Here is a 24,461-nt window from a genome sequence, read left to right as displayed (position 1 = left end):
GCAACAGTTCCTCAAAGACCTAAAGACAGAAATACCATTCAATCCAGCAATCCCATTACTGGGTATATACCCAAAGGAGTAGAAATCATTATGTCATAAAGACACATGCAACTGGGCATGCTGACTCATGTCTGTAATCCCAGCACTTTGGGAGGACGAGGCGGGCGGATCCTGAGGTCAGGAGTTCGAGACCAGCCTGACCAACATGGTGAAACCCCTTCTCTACTAAAAACACAAAAATTAACTGGGCGTGGTGGCATGCACCAGTAATTTCAGCTACTCAGGAGACTGAGGCAGGAGAATCACTTGAACCTGGCAGGCAGAGACGTTCCATTGAGCTGAGATCGCACCATTGCACTCCAGCCTGGGTGACAGAGAGAGACTGTCTCAAAAAAAAAAAAAAAAAAAAAAACATGCACGCCAGTGTTCACTGCAGCACTGTTCACAATAGCAAAGGCATGGAATCAACTTAAAAATGCCCATCAAATGGTAGACTGGATAAAGAAAATGTGGTACATATGCACCATGGAATACTATGCAGCCACAAAAAAGAATGAGATCATATCCTTTCCAGGAACATGAATGGAGATGGAAGCCATTATCCTTAGCAAACTGATGCAAAACAGAAAAACAAATACCACGTGTTTTCACTTACAAGTGGGAGCTAAATAATGAAAACACATGGACACAATGGGGAGCAAGACACTGGGGCCTCTCGGAGGATGGAAGGTGGGAGGAGCAGAAAAAATAGCTTGGCTAATAGGCTTAGTACCTGGATGATGAAATAATCTGTACAACAAACCCACGTGACATGTTTACCTGTATAAAAAACTTGCACATGTACCCTTGAACTTAAATTTTTTTTTTCTTTAAAAGGAACGTGTTCAAATAGTCTCTTACTTTATCATTTGGTTCAAAGTAGCCTCCAGCTTCTGCTGTGAGACAAGGTGTTCATTAGAACAAGGGCCCATTAGAACAAGAGCCACCTTTGAGTAACCTAGGGCAGATTATATGAAAAGAAAAAATCTGTGCCTCGGTTTCCCCATTCTAAAATGGAATAATTTGGGGACTTAATCATCAGGGTTGTTGTGGTTATATACAGTTTCTGGAGCATAGTGAGTGCCCAAAAAAAGTGAATAATGAGCTTCACCACCATAAAGTTCCTGCACACAGGCCACAGTGATCCCAGACCATCACTGCCTCAGGACCACCCCAGACTCCCTGGCATCTATCAGCCTTCAAAGTGGATCAAGCCCAAGCCCACGTCTGAGAGCCTGGAATGGGGAAAGAGTGAGCTGAATTCCAGCTCTTCCTTCCAGGGCTGCCTGGCCCTCTTCCCCTGTCCACAGTCTGGTCTGTGCCCCGGGATGGGTTCGGAGGAGTGTGCAGCCTCTTCTCTTCCTGCATGGAGACAATGCCCTTTTCTGCAGTGTTCAAGGGTAATAACCTTTTGCCCTCCTTGCTAATTACCAGCCTTTTCAACTTCATCTCCTGGCCTTAGGCTGTCAGCCTGTCATTAACTCCTGGGGAGATATTCTAACAGGTAGCTGGGATATCAGACTTCTGGGGCGATATAGCCAGTACTGGGTAGCAAAGGTGGGAGAGGTCCTCACTTGTTGGGGCCCGTCCCTTAGGCTGAGAACTACGTGCACACTTAACATCAGCAGCTCCAGATTCATTCCCAAGGTAAGAGGTTTACAGCCAGCTTCCTGGCTGTGTGACCTCAGGAGAGGAGCTTAACCTCTCTGAGTTTTGAGATCCACAGCTGTAAGTGGACAACCTTCTCCACTCTGCAGCGTTTGGACTTGAGACAGTGTGTGAAAACTGTCATGATGGCAACAGGAAATGGGTCCTGCAAACTGAGTACATTAAGGCAAATTTAATAAATGGGCTATTGACTGGTGGTGGGAGGGAGGGCCTGGTACAGCTCTCAGATGGATGCATGGATGTGCCAGCATGATAGGAAGAGGTGGCAGGAAGGGGATCTGAGGAGGAGAAGGAGGTGGCACCCCGGTGCATCAACATTGCACTGCAGGGTGAGGCCAAGGCTATCTGGGAATGCAGATCCTCTTGGAATTCCCATGCTTTGTCCTCGCCCACAGCAGGGGTGGCTCATCTTCCTCCTACACCTCTAGCACCCAGCATGGATGCACAACAGGAGAGACACAGGTCCTAGTACTGCGTGGGCCCAGTGGCCCTGATAACATCTGCTGCAGGGGCCCCCCTCTATGCCTTTTGTGTCCGGGAGGAAGCACAGCTCACCAGGCTCCCTGTTCTCCTCAGATCCCCTTCCTTCCACTGCTTCCCACTCCCAGGCCTCTGCATCATTCACCTTGCTGACCCCTGCCCCCTCCCCAGCCCCAAGCATGGACTGCACCAGGAGAAGCCCAAGCCCTGCCTCTCCTGCTCCTGCAGCTGCTTCAGCAGCCCCTTCCCCTCTTCACAGTCAACCCCACATGGGGATCCCCTCTGAACGAGGAAGACAGAGGCCCTTCACATTCCTGGGCCTCAACCACAGCTGCAACAAGAGCTGACTTTGCCTTCCCCGTCTTTCTCAGCACCAGCAGGATGGAATCCCCATCCCCAAAGTGCGTGGATTTTCCTGTCTTCTCCAGACAGAGCCCCACATTGCCCCTGACTCTAGTGGTCCTCTCTGCCGTGGTCTGTGGATGGCTGTATCTGGAACCAGTTCCAGCCCTGCAGCCAGCACATCTGCTAAACTGGCTCCCCAGCCAACAACTGACTTGGAAGTCACCCCCATGGATACCAGTCCCCCTTCTCAGCTTTTCCTCCTGGGGCCTCCTGCTGGCTCTGGTGAAAGCGTCTTTCCATCTACCCAGGCCCTTTTGATGTCCCACAGTGACAGCACAGCCCCAGCCAAGGACACCACCAGCCTGGCTGACCTGAGGTTCTCTGGCTTCACTCCAACATTGAAACTTCGTGTTACACCAGCAGCCACAGTCCAGGCCACATCTGGGATCCCAGATATGCAGCAGCATGGAGTCTCCACCTATAGAAGCTCTCTCCGGTTTCTAGGCCTGGCATCTCCAGCTCCAGCCCCGGTCTCAAACTCTGCTTCAGCCAGCCAGGTCAGGGCACCACAGCACACTCAGCCATAGGGGGTTCAATACCCACCACTTCCACCTTGGGCACCCCTGACAGTACCCAGCTGTCTTTTGCTGCTCCCCTGGCTGTATCCTATCCTGACCCATCCACTGCCTCTGCCTGTGAGCTGCTGCTCACAAACCCCTCCCTCAGCCAATATCCTCCCCAGCATTAGGCGGTTCTGCTCAGCATTTGGCAGCAGGAGTCCAGCTCCCTCAAGCTTGGTGGTTTCAGCGGCACTCATGGGCTTTGGGAACAGAGAGGCGGCCCCAGCTCTGGGTTTCAGAAATGAATCCCTCAGCAGCAAAGCGGCAATGAGAAGGGCCCCGAGCACCACAGACAGCAGTGAGACATGGGGGCCTGAACCCCAGGGGCCACCCAGGCAGAGCACCCCCATAATGACTGAGGACCCAGTGTGAGGAGCAACTCTGTGTTGGGAGGCACTGTTTCAATCACATCACCCCTGGGGGATCAGTTAAGTAGACACCCCCAGTTACAAGTTGGGGACCCAGTGCCACTGCAAACAAGGCTGGCTTGAGGTGCAAGTCTGGGCTGGCCTCTGGCCCTAGCAACCCCACTACCCACAGGGGCACAGTGAGTAAGAACCTGGCCTTTTGGGTCCCCTGGTCTCCTGTCCAGGGTTCTGCTGAATGCGGGTCTGCTAGGCCATCCTCCAGTTCATCCTACAGGATAATTTCCCCATGTCAGACTTGAGCTATGAATTTTAACTATAAATTATTTGCCTAGACCAAGGTCCAGAAGAGTTTTCTCCATGTTTCCTTATAGTATTTTTGGAGTTTTTGGGTCTTATGTGCAAATCTTTGGTCTATCCTGAGGTAACTTTTGTATTTGGTGGAGCACAGGGGCCCAGTCTAACTCTTCTGTATGTGGTTATCCAACCTTCCCCCTACTGTTGAACAGGGTGGCCTTTCCCCGATGTGTGTTTCTGTCGGCTCTGTTGAAGATCAGTTGACTGTGCATTTGTGGCTGTCTTTCTGAGTTCTGCCCTTCTTACTTTGCAGAGTTCAGCTTCCTGGACTGTTCTTACAGGTTGTTGAGTGACTGCAGGTTTTCCAGGTGCAAGCTGTCAGTGGCTTACAATTCAAGGGTCTGGAAAACAGTGGCCCCCTTCCCACAGCACCACTAGACAGTGCCCCAGTGGGGACTCTGTGTGGTGATTCCAAGCCCACATTTCCCCTCCACTCTGCCCTAGTAGAGTTTCTTTGTGAAGGCTCTGCCCTTGCAGCAGGCTTCTACCTGGATACTCAGGCTTTCCCGTACATTCCCTGAAATCTAGGTGGAGGCTCTAGCTATACCTGGGACCCTTTGATCAGAGACAGGAGCCAGAGCGGCCAGCATGCGGGGAGCAGTGTGCCAAGGCTGCACAGGCCAGTGGGGCCCTTGGCCTGGTCCAGGAGACATTTCATTATTTCTAGGGCTGCTTCTGAAATATGCCCAGAGTATACTAGTCTCCTTACTCATAAATGAGAGCTAAGCTTTGAGGATGCAAAGGCATAAGAATGACACCATGGGCTTTGGGGACTTAGGGGGAAAGGATGGAAACAGGGTGAGGAATAAAAGACTACAAATTGGTTTCAGTATACTGCTTAGGAGATGGGTGCACCAAAATCTCACAAAAACTTATGTAACCAAATACCACCTGCTCCCCCAAAACCCTTGAAAATAAAAAATGTTTTTTAAAAAAAGATAAAACTGCCCTCAAGGAAAACTAGTTTTGCAGGACACTGCCAGCCTGGAAAAAGGGAAATACCGAACTTCTATCCTTTCAGTCTCACCAAAGGGGAAAACTGAGAGGCACACCTGGAGGTCACAGCACATGGCCTTGGACTCCTAGAAGAGTTATCACAGGACTTGAAAACACTTTCCTCCCTCCACATCACACCACCCCATCCTCGGGACCCCTGTATGTTACAGGGAGTGCAACAGAAGGAACTGCCAGTCTCAGATCTTGTGACAAGTCTCTAGTGAACCCCCCCCCAAACAATAAGGAAGACGAAAACATGGCCGGGTGCAGTGGCTCACGCTTGTAATCCCAGCACTTTGGGAGGCCGAGGTGGACAGATCACCTGAAGTCAGGAGTTCAAGACCAGCCTGGCCAACATGGTGAAACCCCGTCTCTACTAAAAATGCAAACAAATTATGGGCGTGGTGGGGGGTGCCTACAGTCCTAACCACTAGACAGGAGAATCACCTGAACCTGGAAGGCACAGGTTGCAGTGAGCGGAGATCATGCCACTGCACTCCAGCCCGGGCAACAGAGAGAGACTCTGTCTAAGAAAAAGCTAGTGGTTTCACCACCATGTGACCTTGGCCATCCCTTTTCTTTCTACATCAGTTTCCTGCATAAAATGGATAAGATGAGGATAATAACACTGCAGGATTTGGAATGGTGCTTGGTATTAAGCAGAGACTTGGCGTGGGTTTTTTGTTGTTTGTTTTTAAGACAGCCTCACTCTTGTCCCAGGCTGGAGTGCAGTAGTGCGATCTCCGCTTACTACAACCTCTGCCTCCCAGTTTCAAGTGACTCTCCTGCCTCAGCCTCCCAAGTAGCTGGGATTACAGGCATGTGCCACCACACCAAGCTAATTTTTATATTTTTAATATAGCCACTCCTTATTCCCTTGTTTTGAGACAGAGTCTCGCTCTGTCGCCCAGGCTGGAGTGCAGTAGTGCGATCTTGGCTCCCTGCAGCCTCCACCTCTCTGGTTCAAGGAATTCTCATCCCTCAGCCTCCCAAGTAGCTGGGACCACAGGTACATGCCACCACTCCCGGCTAATTTTTTTCTTTCTTTTTTTTTTGAGATGTAGTTTTGCTGCTGTTGTCCAGTCTGGAGTGCAGTGTTGCAATCCTGGCTCACTGAAACGTGTGTCTCCTGGGTTCAAGTGATTCTCCTGCCTCAGCCTCCCAAATAGCTGGGGTTACAGGCGTATGCCACCACACCCAGCTAATTTTGTATTTTTAATAGAGATGGGGTTTCACTGTGTTGGCCAGGCTGGTCTCGAACTCCTGTCCTCAGGTGATCCACCCACCTCAGCCTCGCAAAGTGCTGGGATTACAGGCATGTGCCACCATGTCCAGCCTCCTTATCCTCTTTTGCCTTTTAAAAAAAAATGCTTTTGGGCCAGGCACAGTGGCTCACACCTGTAATCCCAGCACTTTGGGAGACTGAGTTGGGAGGATCACTTGAGTTCAGAAATTGGAGGCCAGACTGGGCAACATAGCAAGATACCATCTCTTTAAAAAAAAAAAAAAAAAAAACTGTAACAAAGGTTGAAGTAAGCACTCCCCAAGCACTCCACACTTGGAAGTGTGTCTGGGGCAACTATTCTCAACCTTGGCCCAAATAAACTGTATTAATTTTGCCTCAATTTCTTTCTTTAGGTCAACAGTCCCTATAACAATACACCAGAGGCATAGGTATAAAAAGATGGCCTTACCTTTTTCATTAGTGTGAAAAATAAATACTGTGTTTGCAAAGTGAAAAAAAAATCTAAACAATGCAGGGAACTAGCCCCAGGCTAGGGGACGTGAAAGCTGTGCTCAGCCTTTTGCTGCTTTAAACACTGTTGTGCTGTGTAAATAAGTTCAGGTTAACTTGGAAGAGAAATTTGCACAGGTGGATCAGCTGGTTAAATGGCACAAGCATTTTCTATCTAGAGTTGTACCAGTTGACGCCGCCACCAACCTACAAGAGAGCCTGGGTCCCCACGCAGTCACTGGCATTCGGAGCCTTCTCCTTTTTTGCTCTTTGCCAGCCACCATGTTGCTGGGTGATGTGACATTTCCCAGAACTCCGTTTCCTGCGTGTTTCTGGTTAGGGTGAGCCACAAGAGATTCCCATGCGAGATTTGGCAGAAGTGAAACGTATGTTATTTTCTTAGCTCCCTCTCCAGTCACGGCCACAGGCAGAGGCCAGGCCTACAACTGTTCTGCCTTTCCTTGGATCTGCCTTCAGCTATGCCGACTCCTGGGCCACATGTGTGACAAAAGGTCCCAGCTTTTCAGGAAACCCTTGTCACCCATGGCAACAAGATAGGACCACTCGGGGTGTCTCATACTTGTAATCCTAGCTATTTGGGGGGCTGAGGTAGGAGGATCACTTGAGGCCAGGAGTTTAAGACCAGCCTGGCCAACATAGTAAGACCCTGTTTCTACTGAAAATACAAAATTAGCTGGGCGTGGTGGCACATGTCTGTAATCCCAGCACTTTGGGAGGCTGAGGCAGGTGGATCATCTGAGGTCATGAGTTCAAGACCAGCATGACCAACATGGTGAAGCCCTGACTCCACTAAAAATACGAAATTAGCTGGGTGTGGTGGCAACACCTGCAGTTCCAGCTACTTGGGAGGCTGAGGCAGGAGAATTGCTTGAACCCAGCAGAAGTTTCAGTGAGTTGAGATTGCGCCAGTGCACTCTGACCTGGGCAATGGAGCGAGACTTCATCTCTAAATGAATAAATAGTCAGGCACACTGGTGGGCACCTGCAGTTCCAGCTACTCTAGGAGGCAGAAGCGGGAGGATTGTTTTAGCCTGGGGTGTCAAGGCTGCAGTGAGCCATGATCCCAACACTGCACTCCAGCCTGGGTGACAGAGTGAGACCCTGTATCTAAAAAAAAAGAAAAAATTACAGTTTTTCCTTTCTTTTTTTTTTTTCTTTTGAGACAGAGTTTTGCTCTTGTTACCCAGGCTGGAGTGCAATGGCATCATCTCGGCTCACTGCAAATTCCGCCTCCCAACTTCAAGCAATTCTCCTGCCTCAGCCTCCCAAGTAGCTGGGATTACAGGCACAAGCCACCACGCCCGGCTAATTTTGTATTTTCAGTAGAGACAGGGTTTCACCATGTTGGTCAGGCTAGTCTCAAACTCCTGACCTCAAGTGATCCACCTGCAAAAGCCTCCCAAAGTGCTGGGATTGCAGGAATGAGACACTGTGCCTGTCCGAAAATGCCAGTTTTTCTTTTTTTTGTATAGAGACAGTTTCGCTCCTCAGCCAGCCTGGAGTGCAATGGTGCGGTCTCGGCTCACTGCAACCTCCGCCTCCTGGGTTCAAGCAATTCTCCCACCTCAGTCTTCCAAATAGCTGGGATTACAGTTATGTGCCACCATGCCCGAGTAATTTTTGTATTTTTAGTAGAGACGGAGTTTGGTCACGTATATATGTGTGTATACACGTATGCGTATATTTGTGTGTATATGTACATATGTGTGTATACGTATACATATGTATGTATATACGTATATGCATATATGTGTGTGTATATATACATATACGTATAAATGTGTGTGTATATATATAGAGGGAGAGAGGGCATGCGAGAAAGAAACAGACACTGAGACTGGGTGTCGCTCTGTCTCCCAGGGTGGAGTACAGTGGCGCAATCATGGCTCACCTCCTGGGCTCAATCGATCCTCATTTCTCAGCCTCCTGAGTAGCAGGGATTGCAGGCATGCACCACCATACCTGGCTAATTTTTGTGTATTTTGTAGAGATGGGGTTTCACAATGTTGCCCAGGCTGGTCTCGACCTCCTGGGCTCAAGCAATCCTCCCAACTCACCCTTCTCTTTTAAATTTTGAAGCCTTCAAAATCACCTTTGGGGAAAGACACAGACCAGAGGCTGCTTCTGTGATTCTTTTTTTTTTTTTTTTTTTTCCTCCTGGGCATTGTCCTTAACCTTGGCAAAGTAAACTCCCAAATTGATTGAGTAAACTCCCAAATTGATTGAGACCTGTCTCAGATGCTTTTTGGTTTACACTACTACAAGCGATTTTACTTCAGAAAAGGTTTTTTTGTTTGTGGCTGGTAACATAGAAATACCATTGATTTTTGCATATATTCCTTGATTCCAGTTGATGCAGCTTTGATGACTGGAGGAACACCAGGGTTTTTGTTTTGTACTGATAGGATTAATGACACCGACACACATGGAGTGGTTTTTTGTTTGTTTTTAGTTTATTTTTTTGAGACAGAGTTTTCACTCTTATTACCCAGGCTGGAGTGCAGTGGCATGATCTCGGCTCACTGCAACCTCCGCCTCCTGGTTGCAAGCAATTATTCTGCCTCAGCCTCCTGAGTAGTTGGGATTACAGGCATGTGCCGCCACACCTGGCTAATATTTGTGTTTTTAGTAGAGATGGAGTTTCACCATGTTGGTCAGGCTGGTGGAGTGGTTTTAAGGAGCAAAAGGTGTAATAGGCAAGAAAGAAAAATAAATACAGGAGACAGAGAGGAGAGAGAGAGAAAAAAAAAGAGAAAGAAAAAAGAAGAGAGAAAAAGACAGCTTCTCTGTACAGGGACAGAGGGAGGGGAATTTGAATAAATAGAATCCCTGTGTGAGTTGGAAAAGTGGTTGCTTTTATTGGGATGCTGGAGGAGAAGGTGTTTGATTTGCATAAGGCCCAGGGGATTGGTTTGATCAGGTGTGTTATTTACCTAGCCAGCAAAAAACCTGGCCCTTTTACTTTAGCCCTTTAATATGCAAATGCAGATTGCCACGTTTTGAACACATGGTGTTATTTGGAGGTGGTCATGACACTTGATACACCTGGTGACAAGGAGATGACAAGGTGACAGGATATTGAGTGAACCCAATTTTTAATGGCTGGTATTTGCATATTAAAGCTTGCTGGCCAGGCCCTTTAAGCTGCCCTTTTTTTAAAATTATTATTAGAAAAGAGATGGTTTGGGGGTTGTTTTTTATTATAGGAAAATTTTTACCAAGAACCTTTACCTTTATTATTTGCCTAAAAGTTATTTTTAATAACTTCTGTATTACAATGACCTTGCTCAGTTCACCTAAGTTTCTCGAGTATCTACAAATAATGACTGTAAGAGTTAAAGAAAGAGGAACAAAACACGAAAAGTGGCTCAACAGTCAAAGACAGATTTATTTTGGAGAATAAACCTGAGAGGGGCTTCTGGCTGATTTCGGTCGGGGCGTGCTCTTTTACAAACTAAGAGTATTTATTGGTTTTTTAGGGTGAGAGGGTTTATCACTAGCTTGGAATGTTTCTGTCTGAGGGAGAAGTTTATGGTGTGGTTGGAATGTCTCTGGTCCCCGGGGAGGTTATCTTGGGGCTAATGTCTCTCTGGCCAGAGGGGAGGTTATCTCGGGGCTGGCATGTCTCCAGTCAGGGAGGGGTTTAGAATGTTTCTGGTCGGAGAGATTATTTGCGGTTTATGGTCATGCTGACCTTAGCCGTTAGGCTGATGCCCTTTGGATTTAGGCAGATTTTGATCAAGGTGAACTTTAAAATGACTGTGCTTGTCCAAGATGGCGATGCTCCTGCTCTGTCAATGAAAGTTTCATGTCCTCCTTTCCAATCTTTATGGCTTTTGTTTTTCTCACCTTATTACATTGGCTAAGACTTCCCCTATACTACTGAAAGGAAATAATGAAATAATTCTTAGCTTGGTTTCCATCTCAAAAGGGAGGCTTTTTATGTTGTGCCTTTAAGCATGACACTTACCGTAGGTTTTTGTAGCCGCAGTTTATCAGATTAAGAAAGTTTCCCTTCATTCCTAGTTGCTGAGAGTTTTTATTGTAACTGAATGTTGGCGAATTTTATCAAATGCTTTTCTGCATCTACTGAGGTGGTGAGTGACTTTTCTTCTTTATTCTGTGAGTGTGGTGAATTGTGTTGCTTGATTTTCTTTTTTCTTTTCTTTGTTTGTTTTGTGACAGGGTCTGGCCCTGTCATCCAGGCTGGGGGGCAGTGGCGTCATCTTGGCTCCCTGCAGCCTCCACCTCCTAGGCTCAAGTGATCCGCCCACCTCAGACTCCTGAATAGCTGGGACTACAGGTGTGTGCCACTATGCCCAGCTAATTTTTGCATTTTCTGGTAGAGACAAAATTTTGCCATGTTGGCCTGGCTCATCTCGAACTCCTGGGTTCAAGTGTTCCACAGGCTTCAGCCTCCAAAAGTGCTGGGATTACAGATGTGAGCCTTGATTTTCTAATATTCAGTCAATCTCGCATTCCTGGAACACACCAAAATTGATGGTGATTAGTTTTTTTTTTTTTTTTTGCTTTCTGTGTCCCTGGATTTGGTTAATTCATGTTTTGTTTAAGAGTTATCCATCTCTAGTCCAGGTGCAGTGGCTCATGCCTGTAATCCCAACACTTTGGGAGGCCTGAGGTCAGGAGTTTGAGACATGGTGAAACCCTGCCTCTACTAAAAATACAAAAATTAGCCAGGGGTGGTGGCAGGCCCCTGTAATCCTAGCTGTTCGGGAGGCTGAAGCACAAGAATCACTTGAACCCAGGAGGCAGAGGTTGCAGTTAGCCGAGATCGAGCCACTGCACTCCAGCCTGGGCGACAGAGTGAGACTTTGTCTCAAAAAAAAAAAAAGTTATGCAACTGTTTATGAATCAAATAGACTTTTCCTTCTTGACATTTTTTTCGCCAGACTTTGCTTTCAAGGTTATGCTTACTTAGAGAACTAGGGAAGAAGTCTCATCCCAGAATCCATGATTGGGGTAAGGCAAGGAGGCTTGAAATGTGCTCAAGGCCATGCTTCTCTCTCCTTTCCCAGGACACTGGAGCTTTGGCAGAGAGCACAGTTCTCCCACTTACATTCATACCCAGACACCCTCCAAGACCCATACACACAAGCCCCCACCACCTAGAGGGAATGCATCTGCTTCCAGAGCCTGCAGAGCATTGTTGATAACCTACAATATCAACTTCTTTAGCCACATTTCCAAGTAAGAGAAGACAAGCAACCTCCTATTGGCAAAATCTGGGTTCTCCTCTTCTGATTTGTCAGTAGAAGACTTCTCCAACAGGCCTTGAGGAGTTAGGAGGACACAGAGTCACTCTCAGGACATTGGTGGTGCTGCTCATGAATTACTCGCAGAGTTTACTTGACTTGGACAGTGGCTGGAGTGAATGGCGGCGTTGGTTGTCAAGCAGGAAGAGAGCTGCTGCTGTTCTATCCTCTGGCAGAAGGGTGACCGAAAAAAAGGAAAGAAAAAGCAGGATATGAATGAGAAACAGAGTTCTTGGCCTTGTAGCTAAAGGCCACCTAATGTAACATGAAATAGTGTACAATATGGCCCTATCTCTATACTGTGATACAATCGTAGCATTCCCTCAGTCCTTCTGCTGTGTTTGAAGTCCAGCTAAATTGACACTATCTTTACATCTTCCAAATCCATGGGTCCACATATGCCGCTGCTGCGTCCATCTGCTGTAGGGGATTCGTGCTTGATGGAAAGCCAACTTTTATTGAGAGGACAGGAATCAGTTCTAGGAAAAGCATTCTATTCTATTTAGTATTCCTATGTCAAAATATAATCATTTATAGAAGATTGGAGAAAAGTTATCCTATCAATGAAAACCACCACTAATCATACGCTGTGTTTCTCCCAGTCCTCATTTTCTGTGCTGTGTGTGTCCACTGGGTTGGTGGCTGTGCAGGCCACACATGCCAGTCAGCAGTGAGACTGTTCATGATGGAGGAGAGGCCAGGTGAGTGCAGAGGGTCTTGAACCAGGTGCACAAGCAAGTTGCAACAGATGAAGGAAACCAGGTTAGTACTCAAGTGATACTTTGAGTTCCTTTTTTTTTAAACAGAGTCTCACTCTGTTGCCCAGGCTGGAGTGCAATGGTGCAATCTCGGCTCACTGCAACCTCAGCCTCCCAGGATCAAGAGATCAAGAGATTCTCCTGCCTCAGTCTCCTGAGTAGCTGGGATTACAAGCGTACACCACCAAGCCCAGATAATTTTTGTATTTTTAGTAGAAAAAGTGTTTCACCATGTTGGTCAGGCTGGTCTGGAACTCCTGACCTCGTGATCCACCCACCTTGGCCTCCCAAAGTGCTGGAACTGGAGGCATGAGCCACCGCGCCCAGCCAAGTTCCTTTTTTTTGGAGGGAGTTTTGCTGTTGTTGGCCAGGCTGGAGTGCAATGGCGTGATCTCTGCTCACTGCAACTTCTGCCTCCTGGGTTCAAGCAATTCTTATCTCAGCCACCCGAGTAGCTGAGATTACAGGTGCCTGCCACCACACCTGGATAATTTTGCTACTTTAGTAGAGAGGTGATTTCACCATGTTGTTCAGGCTGGTCTCTAACTCCTGACCTCAGGTGATCTACCCACCTCGACCTCCCAAAATGCTGGGATTACAGGTGTGAGCCACCGTGCCTGGCCAATACTTTGAGTTCTTATCTGTAACTCCCCCTGGGGGTTTTAGCTCACAGAATTTGAGCATTTCTGGGTTTGTGGTGATGATATTAACAAATATGCCAAAATATGTCAACAATTTTGTATGTTCTGGGCTTCACATGTGGGCCACTATTTTCTGCATGGCCCCTGACAAACTCCTGGAATTTCCAACCTGACCAGGAACATCAGGGTGCATTTGTGATTTTCACACTTATGTCTGTGGCAAAAGTTGTGTAAAAATGAACATATAGCCGGGCACGATGGCTTATGCCTGTAATCCCGGCACTTTGGGAAGCCGAGGCGGGTGTATCACGAGATCAGGAGATAGCGACCATCCTGGCTAACACAGTGAAATCCTGTCTCTACTAAAAAATACAAAAAATTAGCCAGGCGTGGTCACGGGCACCTGTAGTCCCAGCTACTGGGGAGCCTGAGGCAGGGGAATGGAGTGAACCTGGGAGGCGAAGCTTGCAGTGAGCCAAGATCATGCCCCTGCACTCCAGCCTGGGTGACAGGGCAAGACTCTGTCTCAAAAAAAAAGAAAGAAAGCTCATTGTTTTCTGTGTTCTGTTATTTCACCAGGAGAAGCACATCCTCACTTGTCTCTTACAACTTTATTTCAAGGACGCTTTCTCTGATTAGTTCTCAAAGTGTCTGAGTGTTGTCAGAGCCCTGCTGGGGTTTTTTTTTATTATTATTTTATTTTATTTATGTATTTATTTGTTTGTTTTCAGATGGAGTTTTGCTCTCGTTGCCCAGGCTGGAGTACAATGACATAGTCTCAGCTCACTGTAACCTCCAGCTCCTGGGTTCAACCATTCTCCTGCCTCAGCCTCCCTAGTAGCTGGGATTATAGGCATCCGCCACCATGCCCAGCTAATTTTTTTTTTTTTTTTGTATTTAGTAGAGATGGGTTTCCCCATGTATGTCAGGGTGGTCTCGAACTCCTGACCTCAGGTGATCCACCCACTTTGGCCTCCCAAAGTGTTGGGAGCCACCTCACCAGGCCAGAGAGCCCCAATGTTTTGTGTTTTGTTGAGCCCCTAATATTCACAGGATTGTCTATGGAGTGAGAAGTTCTCCCTCTGTTTTGCAAGCCTCTGAAATCACAGAGAGTGCATCCATGTTTGTGAAGTGAAACCTGAGCATACTGCTCACACAGAGACCTGGGGGACTGTGTGTTGAATGATGATGCCAAGTCCTGGGGCATTAAGTACCCGGACCCTGAGTACACTGAAGTTGGACCTGTGACCAGTAAGGAGTGCCATGTCCTGTCCCAGGCCCTGTCTGGGGATTGCTCACAACTGGGTGAGCCCCACTGGCTTCCAGCTGGCAGAGTCAGAGTTGTCCCCTGTGCTCAGAATGTGACCCAATGGCCTGGTGCTCTCAAGGCCTGGCAGGGTCCTGTGTGTGTTCCCAACAGCTGCTCCCTGCACAATGCTGCTGGGCCTGCACTCAGAGCAGCCCCTCCCTCAGCCTCCTCTGTCCTGAGGTCCCCTCTCAGGCTCCTGAATCACTGAACAAGCAGGGTCTGAGGGATCCAGGAGGGGGAGAGTGAATTTGCATGAACAGCCCCTTCTTTTCCCTGGGGGCAGGAGGGAAATTAGACAAGCCTGGGACAGCCCAGCCCCATTGTGAGCGTCAGGGGCTGTGTCCACCACGGCCTGGATTCCTCTCCTCCTCATGTCCCTTTCTCTCTGCACAGGTAGGGACAGGCCTCAGAGACCCAGGGCAGCCCCCAGTCTGTTTTCATCTCTTCTGGATCTGGCCCTGAGAATCTTTACCCTAGTCCTTGACCCAGCCCAGCAACTGTCTGTGTCTGCAGGTTCCCTCTCCAGCCTGTGCTGACTCGGTTGCCCTCCCTCTCTGCAACCCCAGGAGCATCTGCCAGACTCCCCGTACCCTGAGCAGTGGCTTCAGTGTTGGTGACTGTGGGACACGCTGGAGATGGCAGAAGCCAGGGATCCCTCCCCAGCATCTCCTGAGCTACCTCTCACATTCAAATAAACACAAAGGCTCCAGCGTCCCCAGCTGTTTCTTTGGAACCAAAGATGCCCCTGAAAACGCAGGGATTCTTCACATCTCTGGGCCCCAGCTTGAGGACAAGGCTATTACTGTATGCCTGGACCAGTGATGCTTCTCACGCGACACAGGCAGGCGGGGAAGTAGGACAAAACCTGCTGGCTCCCCAGATGCTGGCCCGTCTCTTACTTTGTTGATGTTAGAATGTATCTACACCACTGATACCGCTTTACAAATTCAGAATTTTTTTCCAGTTTATTTTTGTTTGTTTGCCAAGTATGAAGACTCAAATGACCAAAACACTTTTCAAACCAACACAACTACAAACAGACATAATCTTAGAGGAATGTCTGCTGTTAATTACCTGTGGATCTAGAATTCACATCCAGAGGGTAGCCTACAGTAAGGAATTGTGTCCAGTCCGCAAGTGAACAGATCTGTCATCCTCCCCACAGGAGCTCCCTCGTGCCCCGGAGACTCCACGTCAGCCCCAAGGAGACACCCTGCTCTCCCTCCAGGGACTGCAGCAGGGACGGTACCAGGCCTTGTCCAGAACATTCTGGGAAGTGCAGTGCTCAAGATTAGAATTCAGTTGTGAGGAAACTGTCACTGTGGGGGTTAAAATGACAGCTTCTTATCATCCTTTAGTTCACATAGGCAAAAAGAGTCCAGGGGTTTGAGAAGGTCACTCCTTGATTCTGATGCTTGTCCCAGTGGAGTTTTACAAAAGACAATAAGATTTTCACTCTTAGAAATCCTTAAGAACAGACTTCCATCTCTTATCAAAGCAGGATGATGCTTTTTTTTTGAGGCGGAGTCTCCCGCTGTCACCCAGGTTGGAGTGCAGTGGTGTAATCACTGGAACCTCTGCCTCCTGGGTTCAAGTGATTCTCCTGCCTCAACCTCCCTGAGTAGCTGGGACCACAGGTGTGTGCCACCACACCTGGCTAATTTTTTTTGTATTTTTAGTAGAGATGAGGTTTCACCATGTTGGCCAGGCTGATCTTGAACTCTTGACCTCAGCTGATCTGCCTGCCTTGGCCTCCCAAAGTGCTGGGATTGCAGGCGTGAGCCACCGCGCCTGGTGGCATATCTTAAAAATTCAATTTATTATTAAAATATATAAAGGAGAAAAACACTTTTTACATTCATGGTAAAATCAATTATACATTAAAATGAATCACAGTGGAAAATATTGGTAATTCAATAACCTTGCCAGTGATCTCTTGTTCAGTTAAATTAGAGCTCGTCTGAAAACAGTTGGTGGTTCACATTAAAATCAGGAGGAAGGTGATACTGTATGTAGATGATTCTTTTCATGTCATAGATTTCTTCTGTGCTTGCTTAATTAGTAGTTGAAATTATAGTAATTGTACTTTTTGTTATTTCCATTTCAAATCAAATAGAATGTTTTATTTTTTTATTTTTTTGAGACAGAGTCTTGCTCTGTCACCCAGGCTGGAGTGCAGTGGTGCGATCTCGGCTCACTGCAAGCTCCGCCTTCCGGGTTCACGCCATTCTCCTGCCTCAGCCTCCTAAGTAGCTGGGACTACAGGCGCCCACCACCATGCCCAGCTAATTTTTTGTATTTTTAGTCATTGTTGAAGTCCAAGTGAACAAGACATGACAAATGACTACTCATCTGTCAGAGTGGCAGGGCCACTGAAGAGGTGACAGTCATTCATCCACTCTGAAACAACTCTTCAGGGCCCCTAACATAGAATGTCTGGCCTTTACATGCTTTGATAAACAGGATTTATTCCTGTTAAAGCAGAGGCTTCGTTCATCTCCAAAACTCATAGAGGATCCTCAGACTGGGGCCAGAGACCCTCCGGGTGCTGTGGTTTCAGGACCTGGAGGTGATACCTCCCAATCACACAGACATTGCCAGTTCAGAGGGAGGAGCCCCTTTGAAAGAGAGGTGAGCAGAGTCTGGGGCATTTGTGCAGATGTTGATGAAGTCCCCAGACAACTCACAGGCTCCCAGGGAACCCTAACTGGGGAAGAAAAGATGAGGATAAATGGAGCCCCCATGGGTGAGAAGAGAGGAAAGCCAGTGTCTCCCCACCACCCAGGTCCTCAGTGTCCTTCCTCTGTGTGCCCGGCCCTGTCCTGTGTGTGGAGGGTGAGGAGGAGGAGAGAAGGAAGGGCTGGCAGTTTTATAAGAACTGGAGCTCCTCCTATGGGTAGATGAAATAGTTTAATGAGATTGGTTTTGGATTGTCCAGTTTCTCGAGAGGCTGGAATCAGATTCCTAATATAAACTCTTGATTGCTGTGGTGAAAATTTGTGTGTATTCATCCCCTGAGAAGGTTCCCTAACCCTTACTATGTCTTCTGTGTGAAGAGTGCAACTCTAAGCACTCAGGGTACTGTTTCCCAGTGAATCTTAATGAAATGTTTGGAGAATATTTCTTTCCTCCATTTAGCCTAACCAGAAATGTCGGCTTTAGAGGTAGAACAGGTTACTCAGAGTCACCCGAGCAATCACTGCTGCATAAGCTGCTGACTTAAGGTCTAAGTGATGGAAAAGTTTACCTTTCCACCTAGTTGCCTCTAACAAATATATCTTAATATTAAATAAACACATTAGGTTATAGAATGTATATGTGCATTGCTTGTTTATACTTAATCTTTCTAGGTGGCTTCATAAATCAATTAACAGACACATTTTCCATGTGCAGATGGTGTGGAAAGTTCCAGTGTGTTCCGGTTAAACCTGGGGGTCAGACCAAGTCAGGAGGCTGCCCCTGAGGAGATAGGAAAGGTCCCCCGTCCCTTAATGAATTGGCCTTGGCCAGACTTTCAACCGTGGTGAGGGAGGAAGGAGGGGGCATTCATAGTTCCTTCTCCTCCACTCTCAGGAAACCCTAACCCAGGAAATAATTCTAAAGAGATCTAGGGAGGAGGAACTGAGAGGATAAGTTAACTCAGGAAGACTCTAGGACTTTCCATGGGTGACATTAATAACTGAGACGCATCATTGCTGGCCAGGGGACTGGAAAACACATCATCTTACGTCCCTGCATTCCTGCTCCAAATGTCTGAAATCCCAGGAACCCACAGCCTGTCCTCTCTCCGGAGCTCTCAGGGGGCACTGCTGCTCTGTAGGAGATAGAAACTGTCCCTTTATTATCCCATTACATCATTTTTGCTGCACACATAGTCCTTCATAGTGGGTCCTAGTCATTTCTCCCTGTTTGCCTTCATCTCCTTTCTCCCTTTTCTGCAAGTCTGTTTCCATCTAGCACTTCTCTTCCCTGTGAGGCCAGTTGTCCCCAGGTCCAACCTCAGGGCTGCAGTTCAAAGGTTGTCTCCTTCCCCTTCCCCTTCCCCTTCCCCTTCCCCTTTGACAGGGTCTCGCATTCAGGCTGGAGTGCAGTGATACGACCACAGCTCACTGCAGCCTTGATCTGCTGGACTCAAGGACCCTCCCACCTCAGCTCTGCAAGTTGTTGGGCCCACAGGTACATGCAACCCACCTGTTTGTTTTTATTTTTATTTGTGCAAATGGGGTCTCATTTTGTCGCCCAGGCTGGTTTAAGCTCCTGGCCTCAGGCCATCTTCCCACCGTGGCCTCCCCGCTCTACATTTTCCTCTGAGCACTGGCCTCACAGCTTCCTACAAGTTTGGTAAGTTTTGTTTCCATTTTCATTTATCTCAAAGAATTTTCAAACATCACTTGTAATTTCTGCTTTGATTCATTGATTGTTAGGAGTGTGTTTAATTTTTATATATTCCTGAATTCAGATTTCCTTTGTTATTGATTTCTACCTTCACTCTGTTGCAGAGAAGATACTTTGATTTTAGTGCTTTTAAATTAGTGAGATTTGTTTCATGGCCTAATACATGGTATAGTCCAGAGAACATTCCATTTGTGCTTGAGAAGAATGTGTATTCTGTGACTCTGTTGTAAATGTTGTCAGGTCTAGCTGATTTACAGTTTTTCAAGTCCTCTACTTCTTTATTGATCTTCTGTTTCATTGTTCTAGCTAGTATTAACCATATAGTATTGCAGCTATTATTGCGAAGCTTTCTGTTTCTTCAGTTACATAAGTCGTGACTTCCTGTACTTGGGGGCTCTATAGTTAGATGCACATGTACTAACTGTTAAATCTTCTTGATGAAGTAACTTATTTATCAATATATAATGTCCTTCTTTGTCTCTTGTAATAACTTTCATTGACCAACCCATCTCTTCCTTCGTTCCTTGCCTCGTTCCCTCTTTCCTTCTACCCTCTCTCCATCCTTCCCTCATTTAAACTGTTGGCTGGACACAGTGGCTTATATCTATCATTCCAGAATTTGGGAGGCCAAGGCGGGTGAAGTACATGAACCCAGAAGTTTGAGACCAGTCTAGGCAACATGGCGACACCCAGTCTCTACAACACAGCACAACAAAACAAAACCTAAAATTAGCCGGGCACCTATAGGCCCAGTTGTACAGCTACTCAGGGAGCTCAGGCTAGTGGATCTATTGAGCCCTGGAGGTCAAGGCTGCAGTGAGCCATGATCACACCACTGCACTCCAGCCTGGGTGACAGAAGGAGACCCTATCTCAAAAAAAAAAAGAACATAAATAAACAGATAAACTGTTGGTTGGGAGCCGTGTATGCACCAGGCACTAAGCTGGGGATGAGATGGGGTGAAAAGTATGGAGACTTGGCAAAAGGCTGCATCTCTGGGAGGCCACAGCTTTTCCTTAGTCAAAGAGGGTCCTGGGAGGGGTAGGTACGATCCCTTGAAGCTGGGTCCTCCAGAGCTCCAGGACCCAAGGTGGAGCTCAGGGTATGAAAAGGCAGCCAGGGGACAGCATCAGGCCTGGTGGGGGCTGGGGCTGGGAGTGGGTGGGACATAGGGAAAGGGCTGTGCTAGCCTCACCCATGAGCGGCATGAACACCCAGTGCAGCCCCGAAATAGGCTACCCCTCTCCCTGGCCACATCTCTCATTTTTCTCCTGTCCCACATCCCAGGTGGCAGGCTTGGTTGCTTCTTGCTTTATTTTTTTACGTTGCCACCTGAGTTCTGGTTTAGGTCAATGTTAGGATTAATCTTAGCCTGGGGATTCCCGGGGTCAGCCAGCTGCAGGCAGGGCCACCAGAGCTAGGAAGGTGAATCCCCTACTCCCATCCCTTGGCCTGACCCCCACACTACTTTCACCTCAGACCTCACTGCCCCTCCAGGCTTCCCTGACCACCCCCTTCACCCAGGAATCTGCTGGTTTCCTGAATGGCTGGCCCTCAGGATCCCTGACCCAGCTTCTCCTTGACCAGAGGGAAGGCTGGGCCCAGGGAGGGAAAGGCACTTGCCCAGGATCACACAGTGTGTCAGCTGCAGGTCTGGGCAAGAACCCAGGAGATAACAGCAATGACTGGGGTTAGGTGAGGATCCCCATGGGCCTAGTGCTCCCTAGGCATTCTCATTTAATCCCCAAAACCACCTGTGGGGAGAGACTGTTATCACCCCCCTGTACAGATGAGGAAACTGAGGCCCATTGAAGGGAATCAAATTGCCCAAGGTCAAGGGCTGCTGAGGGCTGAGCTTGGGCAGGACACTTTTTCTGTCTGACCCTGGGGTTGGGGCTTCCACAGCAGAGGCTCCACTTGGAAGAACACGCTCTGGGCTCCTGCAGGCCTTTGCCAGCTGCCTTTCCTCCTCCTAGCCATTTAGGGGAGGGGTGGCCATCAGGCTCTGTAGCCCTGACTCTGCCTGATTCTGCTCTGAGGCCTCTTTTCTGCATCCCTGAAATGGGGTCAGAGCTGGGGAATGGTGAAGGGAGGTCACCCCACCTGAGCATATCTGGTGCCTGGCAGAGGGCAGTGCTCCATACAGGCGCCCTCCATACAAGTATGTTCCATACAGGTGTGCGCTATACAGGTGTGCTCCGATGTGAGCTTGGGCAGGCCCCTTCCTCTCCCGATCTCCCCATTTCTCAGATGGGAGACCCAGGGCTGAAAGTCAGGGCACCCCTGGGCTGAAAGTCAGGGCACCCCTGAGCTGGCTCTGCCTGACTCATTGGGATTTAACTGCTCTGGGCCTCAGTTATCCTACCTGTGAAATGGGACCATGATCCTGGCCGTGGTCCCCACAGAATCCCTGAGTGGCTCAGCCAGATAAAACGTGTCCCATATTTTATAAATGTTCAGGGAAAATAAGGCCACTCAATAGCGTTTCAACACAGGACACAGCTGCCTTTAGGAACTGCAGATCTAGCCAGATCTGAGGCGTTCAGGGCCTTCATTCTCAGCCTTGCTCCCTCTGGTCCCTGTTCCTGCCCCTCTGCAGGTCTCTGGGGCTTCGGACACGTCAGCCTGCTGGCCTAGCCCAGTGTGCGTTTTCACAGCCCTTGTCTACCATCCACCCCTGAGAACTGTGCACCCTGCAGGGCCCTGCTCTGGACCTGCCTCCCTGCATCCTCTGCTCATTCAGTCTTCTCTACTCGGGGTCACTGCCTGTGTCCCATTCAGGGCCCAGATCCCCTCCCTCCCTTGTCCCCTGTCCCAATGAAGACCTGGCCCAGTGCAGGGCCCAGCCATGTGGCAGAACAGAAGGAATTTCTGGCTGGTGACCAGGGTGGCAGGGCGGGTGGCATGGCAGACAGGTTCTAGGGTCTCTGAGATGATCCTTCAGGGTGCTTTTGTGGGGGCCTGTGTGCACCTGCCATGTCCCTGTTGAGAGAAGGAGCGCTAAGGTCACTCCTGTGCCTTTGCTCACACCCATCTTCCAGCATGACTTCCTCCCTCTGCCCTCCAGCCCTGGTTCCAGCTCCCAGGCCTGTTTGAGGTTGCCACTGCCACCAGGCCACCTTTGCTGATGTGGAATCCCCAGTATCCCCTGCCCCTCATTTTCTTCACAGAGGGTCTCACCTGGAGCCTGAGCTCTGGGCTGGGCAGGGACAAGTACTCCCAAGAGACCCCAGTGCCACAGCCCCCTTCTCCCATGGTGCACGAGCAGGCACACTTCAGGTCTCGCCGGGGCTTTGCGAGGCTGATCCTACCTTGCCTGGGACATCAGGAGCTGAGGGTCTATATAGGTCAGGCCCCAGGAGGCCTCAGGGGGCTTGTGGAAGGATGGGAGGGGGTGTGCATGGACAGATACATGGATGGACAGACTGATGGAAAAACGGATGAGTAACTATCCAGTCTGAAGTCCTGTCCATGGAGGAGGGACCCAGGAAGGCCTCTTGGGGACAACTGTGCTTCCAGGTTCCTTGTCACTACCCAAGGGTCCCAGGGCAGCAATCAGAAGGGTCCCCATTTCCCTTTCACTCCCTGTAACTGGCCCAGCACCCCTGAAATGTCCAAGGTCTGGAGGCAGCAGGTGGGATGTGTTCTATAGGGACCCACTTCCAGCTTTTGCCAATCCTGCCTACCCCTGGGTCCCTCTGAGCTCCAAGTGTCTGGTGGTGCCCTACAGTTGGCCGTAGCTCTACACCCAGCATCTTGAAAAGTTCCTGGTGATCCCTGAGGAGGCGTCAGGGGCTGCATGAACAGAAGGTTCTGGAGCAGAAGATGTCACTTCTGATCCTTGACTGACTGTGATCTTGAGACCCTGTCTAGCTTAGGTCTGGGCACAGGGCTTGGGCACCTCAGTGCTGGGATACAGGCCCATTTTCCAGCTGTGCTGGGGTAGGCTTCATTAACCGAACCCTCCCCTACCCCTATGTCCCCACCGCAACCAACTTCCCCTCTAAAAACCATTTGTCAATTTTGTTTTGGGTTTGTTTTTTTTTTTTTTTTTTTGAGACGGAGTCTCGCTCTGTGGCCCAGGCTGGAGTGCAGTGGCATGATCTCAGCTCACTGCAAGCTCTGCCTCCTGGGTTCATGCCATTCTGCTGTTTCAACCTCCCGAGTAGCTGGGACTACAAGTGCCCGCCACCACTACCGGGTAATTTTTTGTATTTTTAGTAGAGACGGGAATTTCATCATTAGCCAGGATGGTCTCGATCTCCTGACCATGTGATTCACCCGCCTTGGCCTCCCAATGTTCTGGGATTACAGGCGTGAGCCACTGAGCCCGGCCAGCAATTTCTAATAAACATATGCTTATGCATATCAAGCAAACCCTAGTCCTAGGTTTTTACCCAAGTGGAATGAGAACTTACGTTTAAACAAAAATTTGTTTGAAAATATTTATACTGGTTTTATTCACCATTGACAAGAAGCAGAAACATTTGGTTTGACCCATGACACACATACACACACACCACACACACACAGACCACACACACCACACACCACACATATACCACACACACCACACACACCACACACACCCACACATACCACACACCACACCACACACACACCACACACACCCACACCACACACCCCACATACACGCCACACACACCACATGCCACACACCACTAACAACCACACACCCACCACACACCACACACACACCACACCCACACCACACATACCACACACACCATGTCACACACACCACACAACCACACACACCACACACACCACCACAAACCACACACACCACAGCCACACCACACACATCACACACCACACAACCACACACACCACACAACCACACACCACACACACACCACACACACCACTTACACCACATACACACCACACACACCACACACACACCACACACAAACCACACACACACCACACCACACACTACACCCCCCCACACACACCACACACACTACACTCTCTACGCCACCTTACATGCACTAGCTAATAATTCATACATACCATATTAATGCATCAATACACACCACACACACCACTTACACCACAGACACACACACACCCACCACACACACCCCACATACCACACACCACACACACGCCACATATCACACACGCCACACACCACACACACACCCCACACAACCACGCACCACACACACACTACACCCCCCACACACCACACATGCACCACACACACACCACACACACCACATACACCACTTACACCACATACACCACAGACACCACACCACAGACACCACACACACCACACACCACACACACACCACACACCACACACACGCCACACATCACACACTACTAATAACTACAATACCACACCCCAATAATAACCACACACCACACCTAATTCCATTACCGCTCACACCACACCCCACACACACCACACATGCACCACACACCAC

The 24,461-nt window shown here is 48.7% G+C and overlaps 1 protein-coding gene across 7 annotated transcripts in view; it reads right to left on the bottom strand.

The window, feature by feature from the left end:
• The window catches only part of LOC101000755 (aspartate-rich protein 1-like), a 181,716-nt gene that overhangs the window by 99,808 nt on the left and 57,447 nt on the right, over positions 1–24,461 (bottom strand). For 2 of the 7 annotated variants that reach the window (XR_004178938.1, XR_004178940.1), the window contains one exon: positions 11,395–12,068. The exons of 3 other annotated variants lie outside the window; for them this stretch is intronic. The gene's annotated coding sequence lies outside the window, so the exon portion shown is untranslated. Of the gene's footprint in view, positions 1–11,394; positions 12,069–16,386; positions 17,315–24,461 lie in introns of those variants that run through there. 2 more of the 7 variants (XR_004178942.1, XR_004178939.1) reach the window with 2 other exon arrangements.

The sequence above is a fragment of the Papio anubis genome, chromosome 16 (genome assembly GCF_008728515.1).
Source record: "Papio anubis isolate 15944 chromosome 16, Panubis1.0, whole genome shotgun sequence".
In the NCBI taxonomy this organism is placed as follows: Eukaryota; Metazoa; Chordata; class Mammalia; order Primates; family Cercopithecidae; genus Papio; species Papio anubis.
Note: the sequence above shows the minus strand (reverse complement) of the source record. Positions and strands in the feature narration are given on the sequence as shown.